Here is a 13,065-nt window from a genome sequence, read left to right as displayed (position 1 = left end):
TTCTGTGCTTGAAGGTGCTCAAGAAGGCTTAAGTGAGAGCATACAGGGCTTATCGACTGTGTACCTTGGCCTCTTCTGCTTTGGTTGACCTCCATCATGTTTGCAAAGGGTAACCTGGGTTTTAGGAACAGGATCCTGCCACACCCTTGGGCTTTGCTGCAACCTTGTTTCTAAAGACTGCACTGGCCATCCACTTTCACAGGCAGAGACCAGAAAAAGTGTTGGACATAAGAACATAAGAGAAGCCACGTTCGACCAGGACAATGGCCTGTCCAGTTCAACGCTCTGTGTCACACAATGGCCCAAGGTCAAGTGCTAGTAGGTGGTCCACCAGTGTTGCCAGAATTCCAGAAGCCCTTCCATCGTTCCCCCCCCCCCCCCGCAAGAATACAGAGCCTCATTGCCACAGGCATAAAAACTTATGAGAAGCCATGTTGGATCAGGCCAAGGGCCCACACAGTCCAACACTCTGCACCACACAGTGGCCCAAACCTAGGGACCACCAGGAGGTCCACCAGCGGGACCAGAACTCCTCATGCAACATGCAACAGAATGAACTTGATTTGCATGGGACTTTTCATTGGTCCTGGTTTTCTCCTACTAAGTCTCAATTAACTGAGGCCTGAGGAATGACCTGCCCATTCTCCGCTGTTTCTTTTAAAGGAGTTTCTGAAAGCCACTACAAGAACCTTTGGAACTACCCTTGCATGACCCAGACTCAACCAAACAACACTTTGGAAATAACCATCATGGTTTTCTTGGTTCAGGGGGCACACAGGATGGCAAGGGGCCCAGAATACCCCTCCCCCATACAATGAGGCAGCCTTAGCCAAACGTCCAGTAGCTGGGGAAGCATGCACCCTTTTTTTGCACCCTGCTTTCCAGAACTGCTCCCCAGAACTGGCAGAAATGCTATCAAGTTACAGCTGACCTATAGTGACCCCATAGAGTTTGCAAGACAAGAAATGAACAGAGGTGATTTACCATTGCCTGCCTCTATACAGAAACTCTAGGATTCCATGGGGGTCTCCCAACCAGGGCCCACCCTGCTTAGCTTTCAAGATCTGATAAGACTGGAATATCAGGCTGCAGCCGACTTACAATGACCTTTCATGAGGCTTTCATAGCAAGAGACAGTCAGAGGTGGTTTGCCATTGTAGGCCTCTGCAAGGCAACCCCAGGTTTTCTTGGCAGCCTCCCATACAAGTATCAACCATGGATGTACCAGCTTAGCTTCTGAGAGATGATGAGGTCAGGCTAGCCTGGGCCATCCACTTCACGCAAAGGGGCCTCTAGTGCTTAAAACCAGAAAACAAGATGCCAGGTATCCATACTGTTTCTTACAATGCTGGACTCTTGATCAATTCAAGTTTCAGTCTCTTGCCTCGAAGCCAACCCACCAAATTAGACCTTCTGCAGATCTTCCTCAATGCTACATTTCACAAGCAGTTTTAATGGGGTGATAACATTGTGTACAACCTTAGCCATTTTAGGTCCTTTAGAAAGAAAGTAAAAATGCCTCTGACATTTTGGATACTTTCTTTTGCCACCCATTCCCCTTAAGGCTGTTACTCTTGATTGCCCTGATTAGTCACCCAAGGTGTTGGAACACTGTGGTATCCCCATGCTCCTAACTAGGGTTGCCAGGTCCCAGCTGGCAGGGGTGGTAAAGGAGAGTTACTGGGAGCAACAGGAAGGCCCATCTGATGTGCACTGATGTGTCTATGTCATTGAGCTGGAAGGGACATCATCATATAGCATCTACCATAGAGTTTTTGCCCAAATACCAGAGCATTACCCAGCAACTCAGATGTGAACTGCTTGACATGTTTTATGTCCTGTACTAGTAATCAAGCCCGCTGTACGTACAATACAGTGGGCGCTAGCGGGGCAGTTCGCGGCCGGCGAGTCGGCAGGCCGCCATGTCCCACGTGCCAGCGGCCTGATGCGTCGGAGGCGCTTCGCGCCTCTCGACGCATCAGGCCACCGGCCAGGGAACACCCACCAGCCGCGCTGCGCGTGGCTGTCAGGTACTCCCTTGCCGGCGGGGCAGCAATCGGAGAGGCCAATCGGCAGGCGCAAAGCGCCTGCCGATTGGCCCCGCCGATGGTCTGTCCGGAGGAAGGGGCCAATCGGCACCCTTCCTCATCCTGGACAGAGCCCGCCCTAACTCCTCCCCCCAAGCCCTTATGGCTTTATTTAGTCCGCAGTGCCCACGGCGCCGAGGGCGGGGTTAAGATGTTTTAATAGGGTTTTTACTGGGGTTTTAGTTAAGGACAATTGTAACCCACCAGGAGTTGGTTCTGGGAGTGCAGGAAATAAATGTAAAAATGATGATGATGATGATGATGATGTCACTTCCAGGTGATGGGGCACTGATGTAGACACACTGCACATCAGATGGATCTTCCTCTCTTTAAAGGTAAGTTCCCCCACTGACCAGCTGATTGGTGGTTGGGCAGTAAGGCTTGGCAGCAGGAGACGCCCATCTCCACTGGGGATCTGGTAACCCGACTTCAAATTCATCACTCAGGAAACCCTTCTACCCTGGCATCACCCTTTTTATAGCCACTCATTCCCTATCTATGTTCTCTTTTATGCTCACCTGCATAAGTCCTTGCATATTTTACATGATATAGACTTGGTTCCTCAACTCAGGCACCATTTGGGGTCACAGTGCTGGTCCCCTGCATGGTCCCTTCCTACTGGGTCAGATGCTGGGAAGATACAGGTGCCCACTGGCTGAAGGACTTCACTGCTGCTGTTCAGCCCCAGAGGATACCATCTCTCTTTGGAATCCAAGTAGGGTCTGGAAATCTCCTTGAATTCGAACTGATCCCCAGACTTCAGAGGTCATATCCCTGGAGAAAAGGATAACTTTGGATGGTAGACTCCATGGCATTCTACCCTCCTCTCCTCAAACCCCACCATTCCCAGTTTTTGCCTCCAAATCTCCAGGAATTTCCCTGTCTGGAGCTGGCAACTCTAGCTCTCTTCCCACCACCTCCCATTACCACTTCCATCACTGGTTCTCTAGCTTGGACCTCATCCAGGAAAGGTAGCCCATTACTCAACTCGAGAAGATGTGCAAACAATGAATGTTTGTTCTGGATTTTTAATATATATCCTACACCTAAAACATAGAGTCAAAGGCAACTTTAATCTTTCATTTAACTTTTAAAGATAAAGTAATGGCTTTAAATTATGTGTTGAATGGTACCGGCTAGATCGGGGAGGGGGGGGGGATGTCACAGTCACAATGGTTCAGCAGTAAAATCAGCTGCCTAAAGAGGTGGTCCCTTTAAACTTTAAAATGGTGAGTGGTTTGGAGACTGAGATGTATGAGGAAAGGTTGGGGGAGCTTGGCCTGTTTAGCGTGGAGAGAAGACTGAGAAGTGATGTGATAGCCATCTCCAAGTACTTGAAGGGCTGCCACATAGAGGATGGAGCAGAGTTGTTTTCTGTTGCGGCAGGGGGTCATACCAGAACCAATGGAATAGAATTAATTCAAAAGAATTTTTGGCTAAACTTCCGGAAGAAGCTCTCGACAGTTAGAGTGGTTCCTCCATGGAACAGGCTTCCTCAGGAGGTGGTAGGTATTCCTTCTTTGGCAGGAAGATAGCCATCTGACAGAAATGCTAATTCTGTGGACTTAGGAAGATTGTAAATGGGTGGGCAGAAGGGATGTGTCGATGCTTGGCTGTTGTGGCTCTTTCTTTCTTTCTTTCTTTCTTTCTTTCTTTCTTTCTTTCTTTCTTTCTTTCTTTCTTTCTTATTTTTTTTATATATAATTTTTTATATTTTTCCAGAAAAGAGAGAAATAGAGTAGATACATATAATAAACATTGGTGAAGCAATTGTTTAGAATATAAGCGTATCAGAACCCGCTCCTTTCCCCCATCTATTTTACTTTTGTAAACAGTTCAGGTAAGGACCCCATTGTTCCTGAAAGGCTTCTTCTGATTTTCCATTAACCATTAATGTCAATTTAGCCATTTTGGCGAGATCCGCCAATTTGCTCAACCAGTCTTCTATTGACGGTAGCTCCTGCGTTTCCCACTTTCTAGCTAGCACTAGTCTTGCTGGTTGTGGTCCTTTCTTGCATGCTCAAGGAAATGCAGATTGCCCCTTTGGGGTTGGGAAGCAAATTTCTTCCAGGCTGGGGGGGATCATCTGGGCATGGAATGGGGTCACTGTGGGAGGGCAGGTAGTTGTGAGTTTCCCACAATCTGCAGGGTGTTGAACTAGATGACCCTGGAGATCCCAACTCTATGATTCTAACTGCCGGATGTCCTCACGGCCAAATTGTGTTTAACTACAGGAGAAGATACTTATCATCGATTCAGGTACTTATTGTTGATTTGGGTATTTATCAGAGTATCCAAACCAAATTGCAGAGGTGAGTTCCCCCCACACTGGCAGTTTTCAAGCAGTGGCTGGACAGATACTTATCCTTTAGGCATATCCTGCATTGAGCAGGGGGGTTGGGCTAGATTGCCTCTATGGAAGCTTCCAACTCTATGATTCTATACAATCCAGCATAGGTTCAGTTCCCAACATGGTCAGTTAAGGAGCTCAAGTAGGAGATGTTGGGAGGGACCTCTGCTGAGACCCTGGACAGCTGCTGCAAGTCAAAGTAGGCCAGGGGTGGGCAAACTGTGGTGAATGCTGGCAGGGGCTCATGGGAATTGTAGTCCATGGACATCTGGAAGGCCACAGTTTGCCCACCCCTGGAGTAGACAATAATGACGAATGTTCTGACTTGGCAGAAGAAGACTTGTGTTTGTGTGTTCGCATCACTTCCCAGATGGAATCCATGGTCCTGTCCAAGCCCTGATCTGTTTGCTGACCATGGGACTCTCTTCATGTCATGCTATCTCCCTGGCTTTGTAAAGTTGTTTGCCTATCACAATCGGCTAAACCTATTTCATCAGTTGCACAGCCTGATCTTTAAGTAACTATTGGCAAAGGAGATGTGAGCCTGGGAGGGACACGGCTGGTCTGAGGCCCTTCAAGAACCATCCCCAACCCATCACAGTTCTCTCCAGGAACTCTCAGCCTTGCTTGATTCACGGGGTGTCTGTTGTGGGGAGAGGAAGGGCAGGGGATTGTAAGCCGCTTGGACGCTCTTTCAGGTAGTAAAAATGGGGTACCAAAAAACTACAATTCCCTTGCAGGCAAGGGCTGTTGGGAATTGTAGTCCATGGACACCTGGAGAGCCACAATCTACCCACCTGAATGAGGGGCTTCCCTTCAAATGTTTCCATGCACATGAGAGTGCTGGAAGGGGATGTGGTGGAGTTCAGTGCGGAACAGAGGAGTTTAGGGATCTGTTTCCTGACCTGAGGAAGGGAATGGCAGTCAGGAGCCCCCAGGAATGTCTGGGTGGGTGAGGGGATCAAGGAGGTGGAGAGGGACTTTCTGCAGGTGACCTGGATTAGGTGTGTGTCACAGTTTCATCTTCTTCGTGTTTTGTATCCAAACAGGATTTTTTTTTTTTGTGGATAGGCCTTCTTTGCATCGCCGCATCAATCTGTTTCGCCTTCCAAGTCATGAAGTCAATCATCTCTCGACGTCGAAAAGAGGAGAAGGGTAAGGACATCTCAGATTATAGGAGGAAGGGCCATCTGTTGACTGGACAAGCCAAGGGGATCTTGCGTGAGCAGCTCCAAGAAGCAAAGCCTCATCTCTCCCTTGGATCATTTGACCCCTACCCACTCCATCCCCCTGCCAAACCATCCCGGTTTCCTTGATGATTTGAAGAGTGTTCTCCTCATCTAGAGGGTCTGTCTCTTGCCCAAACAAATCAGAGAGGTTTTGACAGGGGCCAGGGGGGTGGGGGTAATAAGGGGATCTCCCCAGAGATTATGAATGGTGAACCTCAACAGGTCCGATCTTGCCTATCAGTCCTGTTGACAGTGTTTGAGTAGGCAAGAAGAGCGCAACACCAGGCTGCTTCAAAGAATAAAACGGTTTTATCACGAAGAGAAACAACTATGTATAGAAAGAGGACATAAGAGAACTAATTACTGGTTACGTCAGCAGTCGTATAAAACTGCTGTTCTACAGGCAAGCAGGGAGGAAGTGTGCTCAAAAGAGCAGGAAGTCTCCTCTTGAGCCAAAAAGGACACCGGAGGAGATATTTTGAAAAATATCAAGAAGTTCCTCATCTAACTATGCTAAGAACACGTCTCCTCCGACACCCCCTGCAGGACACATTTTATATTCTGCTCAGCCATGCACACTGCAGAGATTGCAGATTCCAACAACTAGAATGTTTCTTAAGATGTGACAGACTCGATGCTCAGCATAAACAAGGCCTTGGTCGAATTTTTCCACAGATCTGGCACAAAGGCCAAAAGGTCAGCAGTGTGTTGAAAAGCCAGTAAGTACATGATCCAAAGAACCTCTTGTGGTGCAGGGTGGTAGGGCAGCTGACATGCTGTCTGAAGCTCTGACCATGAGGTTGGGAGTTCAATCCCAGCAGCCGGCTCAAGGTTGACTCAGCCTTCTATCCTTCCGAGGTTGGTAAAATGAGTCCCCAGCTTGCTTGCTGGGGGGTAAAACAGGAATGACTGGGGAAGGGAATGGCTAACCACCCTGTATTGAATCTGCCGAGAACGCTAGAGGGCATCACCCCAAAGGTCAGCCATGACTCAGTGCTTGCACAGGGGATACCTTTACCTTTACATGATCCAAAGGCAAAGACTTGATGTGAGTAGGAATTGGGGTGGTCGGTGTCATCATGGTGCTTCAGTTAATACTGCAGTCCTAGAATCATAATGAAGACAGTCGTCTGAAAGGGGGCCATAAAAGCACATGGGGCTTTATAGAGGTGCATAAATTAAATAATTAAATAAAAAAGGCAGTCCCTGGAGTCTCTCTTGAAGGCTCTCAGAAAGCTGATCTGGGAAAGCATTTGAGACACTGGAGTCCTCCTGCCAATAGTGGAGTCAGCAATACCTCCATGGTCTGCGTGGGCTGAAATTCAATGTGGTATTGGATCTATGTCTGGAATTGCCAAAACCTTTTTTGTTATTGTCGTCCTTGCAAACAGCACCCAGGCATGGGTGGCGCAGTCTTTGGGAGACCTCCTTTGAAGAAGAAAGAAAATGCCACCAGGTGGCAGCAGGTAGTTCTTCCAGACCTTATTGCCCCTCTAAAGCAGCAGGAGGGACCCTGTTGAGATGTTCAGAGGCATTTCTGAGTAGTGGGATGTAAAGGCCAGTGAAAGTTCTCCTCAAAGACATCCTGGGACAAATTAGTTCTCCTACTGTGCCTCAGTCCACAGTTCAGCATGGACTTTGGCCCTGCAGGACCTTCATGCTTGGTGCCCTAGCACTGACACGTGTGCATTCTTGTGAATTCCAGACACGAGTAGCACAACAGGGATGTAACATTCTTGGGAAGGAGCTGAAATTTGAAGAGTGTCCAAGCTAGTCAGGGGGCTTACAGAGTTGAGCCCTGAAGGTTCCTCGAAGTATTTGTATGCCGATAACCAGATGCCTTTTGTTATTTAAGAAACGTTCCTTTAAACGGTTTAAAACCAGTTTAGGAATATATTAACTAAGTTCTGTACAGCAATCACGTTGAAGAAGATAAAGAAGCTAACTATCCCTCAGGATTGCTCCCCAGGGTCTTACCCTTGTGTTACCTAAAATGACTGGATGAGTACCTCTTAGGCATGTTTGAATTTTAAGTCCCCAAGAAATTGTGGGTGTTTGTCCAGATGGCCCTCTGCAGTCTCTAGGAGCTTTGTGGGATTCTGACTCAGTACCTGCCACCCCTCCTTAGATTCCCATTTGGGCTGGGAGTGCTGAGACTTTTTTTGTACTGAACAAATTAGTGTCATCCACAGATTTATCCACTTCACTGCTCACCCCGGGCTCCTGAGGGGCTCTGTGGTGGCGTGTGCATGGTCTAACTCAGTGATCCCCAACCCCCGGTCAGCGGCCCAAAGAGTTCTCTTAGAGCTGTTCTCCAAGGGCAGTGTCTCTCAAAGCTTTCTCAGCCTCACCTACCTCCCAGGGTGTCTGTTGTGCAGAGACGAAGGGAAGTTGACTGCTAGTTCACTTTGATTCTTGGGGATAGTGAAAAGTGGAGTGTAAAACCCAACTTCTTCTTCTTCTTCCTCCTCCTCCTCTTCTTCTTCTTCTTCTCCTTCTTCCTGTTCCTCCTATTCTTCCTCTTCTTCTTCCCTGCCCATGCAAACAATCCAGAAATAGATTTTCACCTCACCGTTGTGCAATGGCCAGGTAGATGGGAGGGGGAATCATACCTTACAGAATATGGTTCAACTCCCCGCTTGTACAAGGGAACCCTCCTGGGTCACTTTGGGGCAGTCACCCACTCTCAGCCTGAAGATAAAATGGAGGAGAGGGGAACAATAGATGCTGCTCTGGTTCCACTGGGGACAAACTTTCCCTGCTCCTGATAAGAAGCCCAGTACAACAAGCTACAAATCGTAATGTATAATTGTGGTTCTGGACTTGAATTTCTTTCCGCTTCTTTGAGGGATTAGGCAACGGTTAAGCCAGTCAGCATGGAAAGGGCTAAGGTCCATTCAAAGTAAAGATAAGCCTGTGGCGTGCCCGCCAGGAAATGCAGCCAAGGACGAATAGCTGAGGATGTGGTTGTGTGCAAGGCAGGCTATTGGCTTCTGTGCTGTTTCCCTTCCTTTCTGCAACCGGGACAAAGGGTAGCTTGCACTGTTCTAGCAATGCTTGTTTTCATTTTGTTTTACATGCACATTTATCAACCACAATTATGTAACAGAATTGATTAGATCCAGGATTGCCGAAAGCACACAAGCCCAGTAAGGAAAGGAACAAAGATCAGAAGCAGTTCGAGAAGCAGCAAGAGGGACACACAGACTTCTGAGGTTAGTAGGAATCCGTTCAAGGGATTGATGTTGGAGACTTAGGAGATATGGGGGATGGTTGGATACTCTTGATTGATCAGGGTTGCTTTGTATTTATCAAATTTGGGTGATACCCCTCTAGATCAGGGGTAGTCAAACTGTGGCCCTCCAGATGTCCATGGACTATAATTCCCATGAGCCCCTGCTAGCGAATTCTGGCAGGGGCTCATGAGAATTGTAGTCCATGGCCGTCTGGAGGGCCACAGTTTGACTACCCCTATCTAGATCAACAAAAAGGCCTTTGTTTTGGAAATAAGCTTATCTTTGGGATTTCTCAGGGGTTATTTAGATGAGGAAGTGCTTGCACTCGAAAGCTCACACCTTGAATAAATCTTTGTTGGTCTTAAAGGGGCTACTGGACTCTGATTCTATTGTGCTACTTCAGGCCAAAACGGCTACCCCTTTGAATACATGCTTCAGCAGTAGATAAAGATTTGCAGGATAGTTTTCTGACTTCTGTTTCAAAAGAAATCATGCAATGTATGTGCAGGACACACCAGGAGGAGAATAAATGCGATTTTGATGCCTTTCCATTTACACTGAACTGCTCCCCTTGTGTTAGTCCAATCTTGTGCACATTTATTGAAATGTCAGGAGCTTTCTCCCTGGAAAGAGGTTGACTGGAAGAGGTTGTGCAACTGCAAAGAAAACTAAACAACAACACAAAAATATGGCCATGACACTCCAGTTTGAACACCAAGGTGGAACAAAAGCCAGTGTGGAATCAGCCACCTTGTGGCAAGATGCTATTTGCCAACTCCCAGTGATTTACCCCTTCTCGACCACTACCTGGATGTTTATGCAACTGAATATATAGTTCCCTTTTTGCATTTTTTAAAAAACAGTCAAAATCATCCTCAGCGAATTGCTGGTGAGAAAGTCTGTAGGAAGAGGATCGAACCTGGGCCCATTCCGCACACATAGGATAATGCATTTTCAATGTGCTTTGGCAGCTGGATTTCCCTGTACAGAACATGAAAATCTACTTCTAAAGTGCATTGAAAGTGCATTATTTTTTGTGTGCAGAATAGGCCCTACTCTCCTTTGGGCTTTGACAGTTTTTTTTTTTAAAAAACACCTCTCCCAAACCACACCTGTTGCCGTCAAAGTGCTCATGGTGGTGGTAGAAAGTGATATTAAGTCACACCTGACTTAAGGCAATCCCTTTAGGGTTTTCAAGGCAGGAGAGGTGAAGAGTGGGGGTCTCCCACTTAAGAACTAACCAGGACTGATCTTGCTTAGCTTCTTAGGTCCGATGAGATCAGACCAGCCTGGGCCATGCAGTTCAAGGCAAGAGCTATATATTTTCTGTGTCTTTCCCCATAGGGCTTAATGAATATCATAGGAGGTGATCTCATGCAGGTCGACTCAAAAGTAAGTCCCATGTCAACCTCAGAAGTAATGGCATAACATTATTTGCTGACCCCCAGGGATTTACCCCTTCCCCTTGACTACTGCCCAGATGTTTATGCAACGGAATATATAGTTCCCTATTTGCTCTTTTAGAAACAGCCTAAATCAACCTCAGCCAATTGTTGGTGAGAAAGTGTGTAGGGAGAGGATCAAACCTACTCCCCTTGGGCCTTTGACAGTTTTTTTTTAAAGAACACCTCTCCAAAATTGCACCTGTTGCTAGTGGTGGAAAGTGGCATTTAGTCACACCAGATTTATGGCAACCGCTGTAGGGTTTTGAAGGCAGGAGCTATGCAGAGGTGACTCAACACTGGCTGCCTGGGGGTGGGTTGGGCTTCCCTTATTTCATTTATTGAACACATTTCAGTCTGCTTTCACTCAAGGCTGCTGACCATTCAGCAACCAGGTTGCAAATTACAAACAGGCCAATGAGCAAGGGTCCAATGTATCAATCGAAAGCCTTCAGTGTAGCAGCAGCTCAAAAGGTTACTGTCACTGAGAAAGAAGTCTGTGGACAAAAGAAAGTCCAGCTGTTGGGGAAGGGCCATGGCTCAGTGGTAGCTCCTTTGCTTTGCATGCAGGAAGTCCCAGGTTCAATCCCCGAGCTCTCCATTTAAAAGGCTAGGTGGTAGAGGATGGGAAAGAGCTACACCTGAGAGCCCAGAGAGAGGCTGCCGGTCTGAGTGGGCAGTCCTCCTGACCTTGACAAAAGGATGGTCTGACCCTGTGGAAGGCAGCTTCATGCCAAGTTTGCTTGCAATTGTTCCAGCTGGCCAAGAAAAGAGTCCGGCTAAAGCCCCCCAACACTCCCCACAGGCAAGCTGAGGAGACAGTGTGGCTTCCAATGTATCCCATGAGCATTTTGCCACAATTATGAACAGTACATTTGGAAAGGGCAGTTCTTCTGAAGAAACTAAGAATGATAGTGACAAAAACAGCAGAAACACCTCTGGGGAGAAGGGTAATGTTCATGCGGGAACTCACTGAAGAGAGGAGAGGGAGTGGTCTTAGCTCATGGGCAGCAGGGACCACTACTGCAGTCCCCACATGGAAACTGGACCCAACTAGGGATGCCAGGCTCCAGGAGGGACCTGAGGATCTCCTGGATTGATGGCTCTTCTCCAGACTACAGAGCCCAGTTCCCCTGGGAAAAATGTATGCTCCAAATCAGGAGTAGTCAACCTGTGGTCCTCCAGATGTTCATGGACTACAATTCCCATGAGCCCCTGCCAGCAAATGCTAGCAGGGGCTCGTGGGAATTGTAGTCCATGAACATCTGGAGAACCACAGGTTGACTACCCCTGCTCTAGAGAGTTGGCTCAAAAGTATTGGACCCCACTGAAGTCCCTGCCCCCCCAAACTCCACTCCCCCAAATCTCCTGGAGCTAGAAACCTCCCCACCCAACCACCAGTGGCCAGGGGGACCTGGAAACCCTAGCCCCAACCTACCATGGCCCCCTTGGAGGGGAGTAAAGAAGTTAAATAGGTGTCTGGTGCCATGCGTACTCATCCAGTCGGGGGCTTGGGACATCTGGATGTAAGTGGTGGGTTCTCCTGTCCACCTTGCTCAGGGTGAGAGATGCCCCTTGCTTGGCCCCACTGGAGTCACAAATCCCCTGGAGGGTTCTCAATCTCTCCCTGGGTGGCTGAGAGGGTTTAACACCCACCTTCTGCACAGCTCAGCTCCCACCATGCTTGGGATGTCCTATGCCTGGGGAAGGGGTGGATGCTTCGGCAAGGAAAGCAAAGGACCCTTCCTGCTGCTGGACCAGAACTGAAGGCCTGCAGAGGGGAGGAGATGCTCAGGAGTCTCCTCCTGAAGAAGAGCCCACCTGCCTCCCACAGCTGGAAGCCAGAACTGTGTGCCCTCCTAGCAGCACTCTTCACCACTGGCCTCGGGAAGGTTTCTGTTGAGTGGCTGGAGGCAGCCCATGGCCTCCAGCCCTAAAGGCTGCCCATGAACTGAGGAGGCACACTGCCTGGAGGAAAGAAAGGCCTGGGATTTAATGGAGGCTTAAACGGGTCACGCTGCCCTGGACAGTCCAGGCTGACCTGACCTTGTCAAACAGAAGAAGCCATGTTGACCAGTGGAGTCTGGGATTGCGACGAGGACGCCAGTGTTTTCTGTAAGTTTTTTTTTTTATAGAGAGTTTTTATTTTATTTTCCAGAGTTAAAGACAGTGAGATACATGCAATCTACATTGTTAATACAGAAAAGGAGAGTTATGCTCTTCATTTGATACACTTGGTTCCCCATTTTAATCCCCTTTGTAAATAGTTCAGGTAAGGGCCCCATTGTTCTTGAAAGGCCTCTTCTATTCTTCCGTTCACTACTAGTGTCAGTTTGGCCATCTTGCCAAAATCAGCTAGTTTATTCAGCCAGTCTTCTGTCGAGGGTAGTTCTTGCGTTTTCCATTTCTTGGCCAATTCTAGTCTTGCTGTTGTCGTCGCATAGGAGAAGAAGCTCTGCATGTGGGTTGGGAGGCACTGCGGAAAAACATTTTGGTTCCCCGTTTCAATCTTAAAAACCCTCTTCTCTTCATTTAAGATTATCAGACTGGCTACAATATTATGGACTTTTACCCAAAGCTTATAGACTTTTTATAGACTTTTTCACGTTTGCACCACATTTAAAAAGAGAAGTCTACTTTGTTACCATCATTTCAGCATTTGTTTGCATAGTTTCTGACAATTTTAACAATCATAAACAGTTTATACTTAACGTAGTCCTA

General features: G+C 47.7%; 2 protein-coding genes across 8 annotated transcripts in view; one reads left to right on the top strand and one right to left on the bottom strand.

Moving 5' to 3' along the window:
- Positions 1–13,065, bottom strand: part of LOC143837324 (uncharacterized) — a 55,267-nt gene that overhangs the window by 18,108 nt on the left and 24,094 nt on the right. Inside the window, exons 1-2 of one of the 4 annotated variants that reach the window (XM_077336991.1) lie at positions 8,279–8,472; positions 8,022–8,198 (exon numbers count right to left, since the gene is read on the bottom strand). The exons of 1 other annotated variant lie outside the window; for it this stretch is intronic. The gene's annotated coding sequence lies outside the window, so the exon portion shown is untranslated. Of the gene's footprint in view, positions 1–2,605; positions 2,894–8,021; positions 8,473–13,065 lie in introns of those variants that run through there. 2 more of the 4 variants (XM_077336992.1, XM_077336993.1) reach the window with 2 other exon arrangements.
- SULT2A1 (sulfotransferase family 2A member 1) overlaps positions 8,605–13,065 on the top strand; it is a 44,674-nt gene continuing 40,213 nt past the window's right edge. The window contains exons 1-2 of one of the 4 annotated variants that reach the window (XM_077337002.1): positions 8,609–8,881; positions 10,247–10,294. The gene's annotated coding sequence lies outside the window, so the exon portion shown is untranslated. Of the gene's footprint in view, positions 8,882–10,246; positions 10,295–13,065 lie in introns of all 4 variants that reach the window. The other 3 variants (XM_077336999.1, XM_077337003.1, XM_077337001.1) reach the window with 3 other exon arrangements.

The sequence above is a fragment of the Paroedura picta genome, chromosome 5 (assembly GCF_049243985.1).
Source record: "Paroedura picta isolate Pp20150507F chromosome 5, Ppicta_v3.0, whole genome shotgun sequence".
Lineage (NCBI taxonomy): Eukaryota > Metazoa > Chordata > Lepidosauria > Squamata > Gekkonidae > Paroedura > Paroedura picta.
This window is presented reverse-complemented; position numbering and strand designations above follow the sequence as displayed.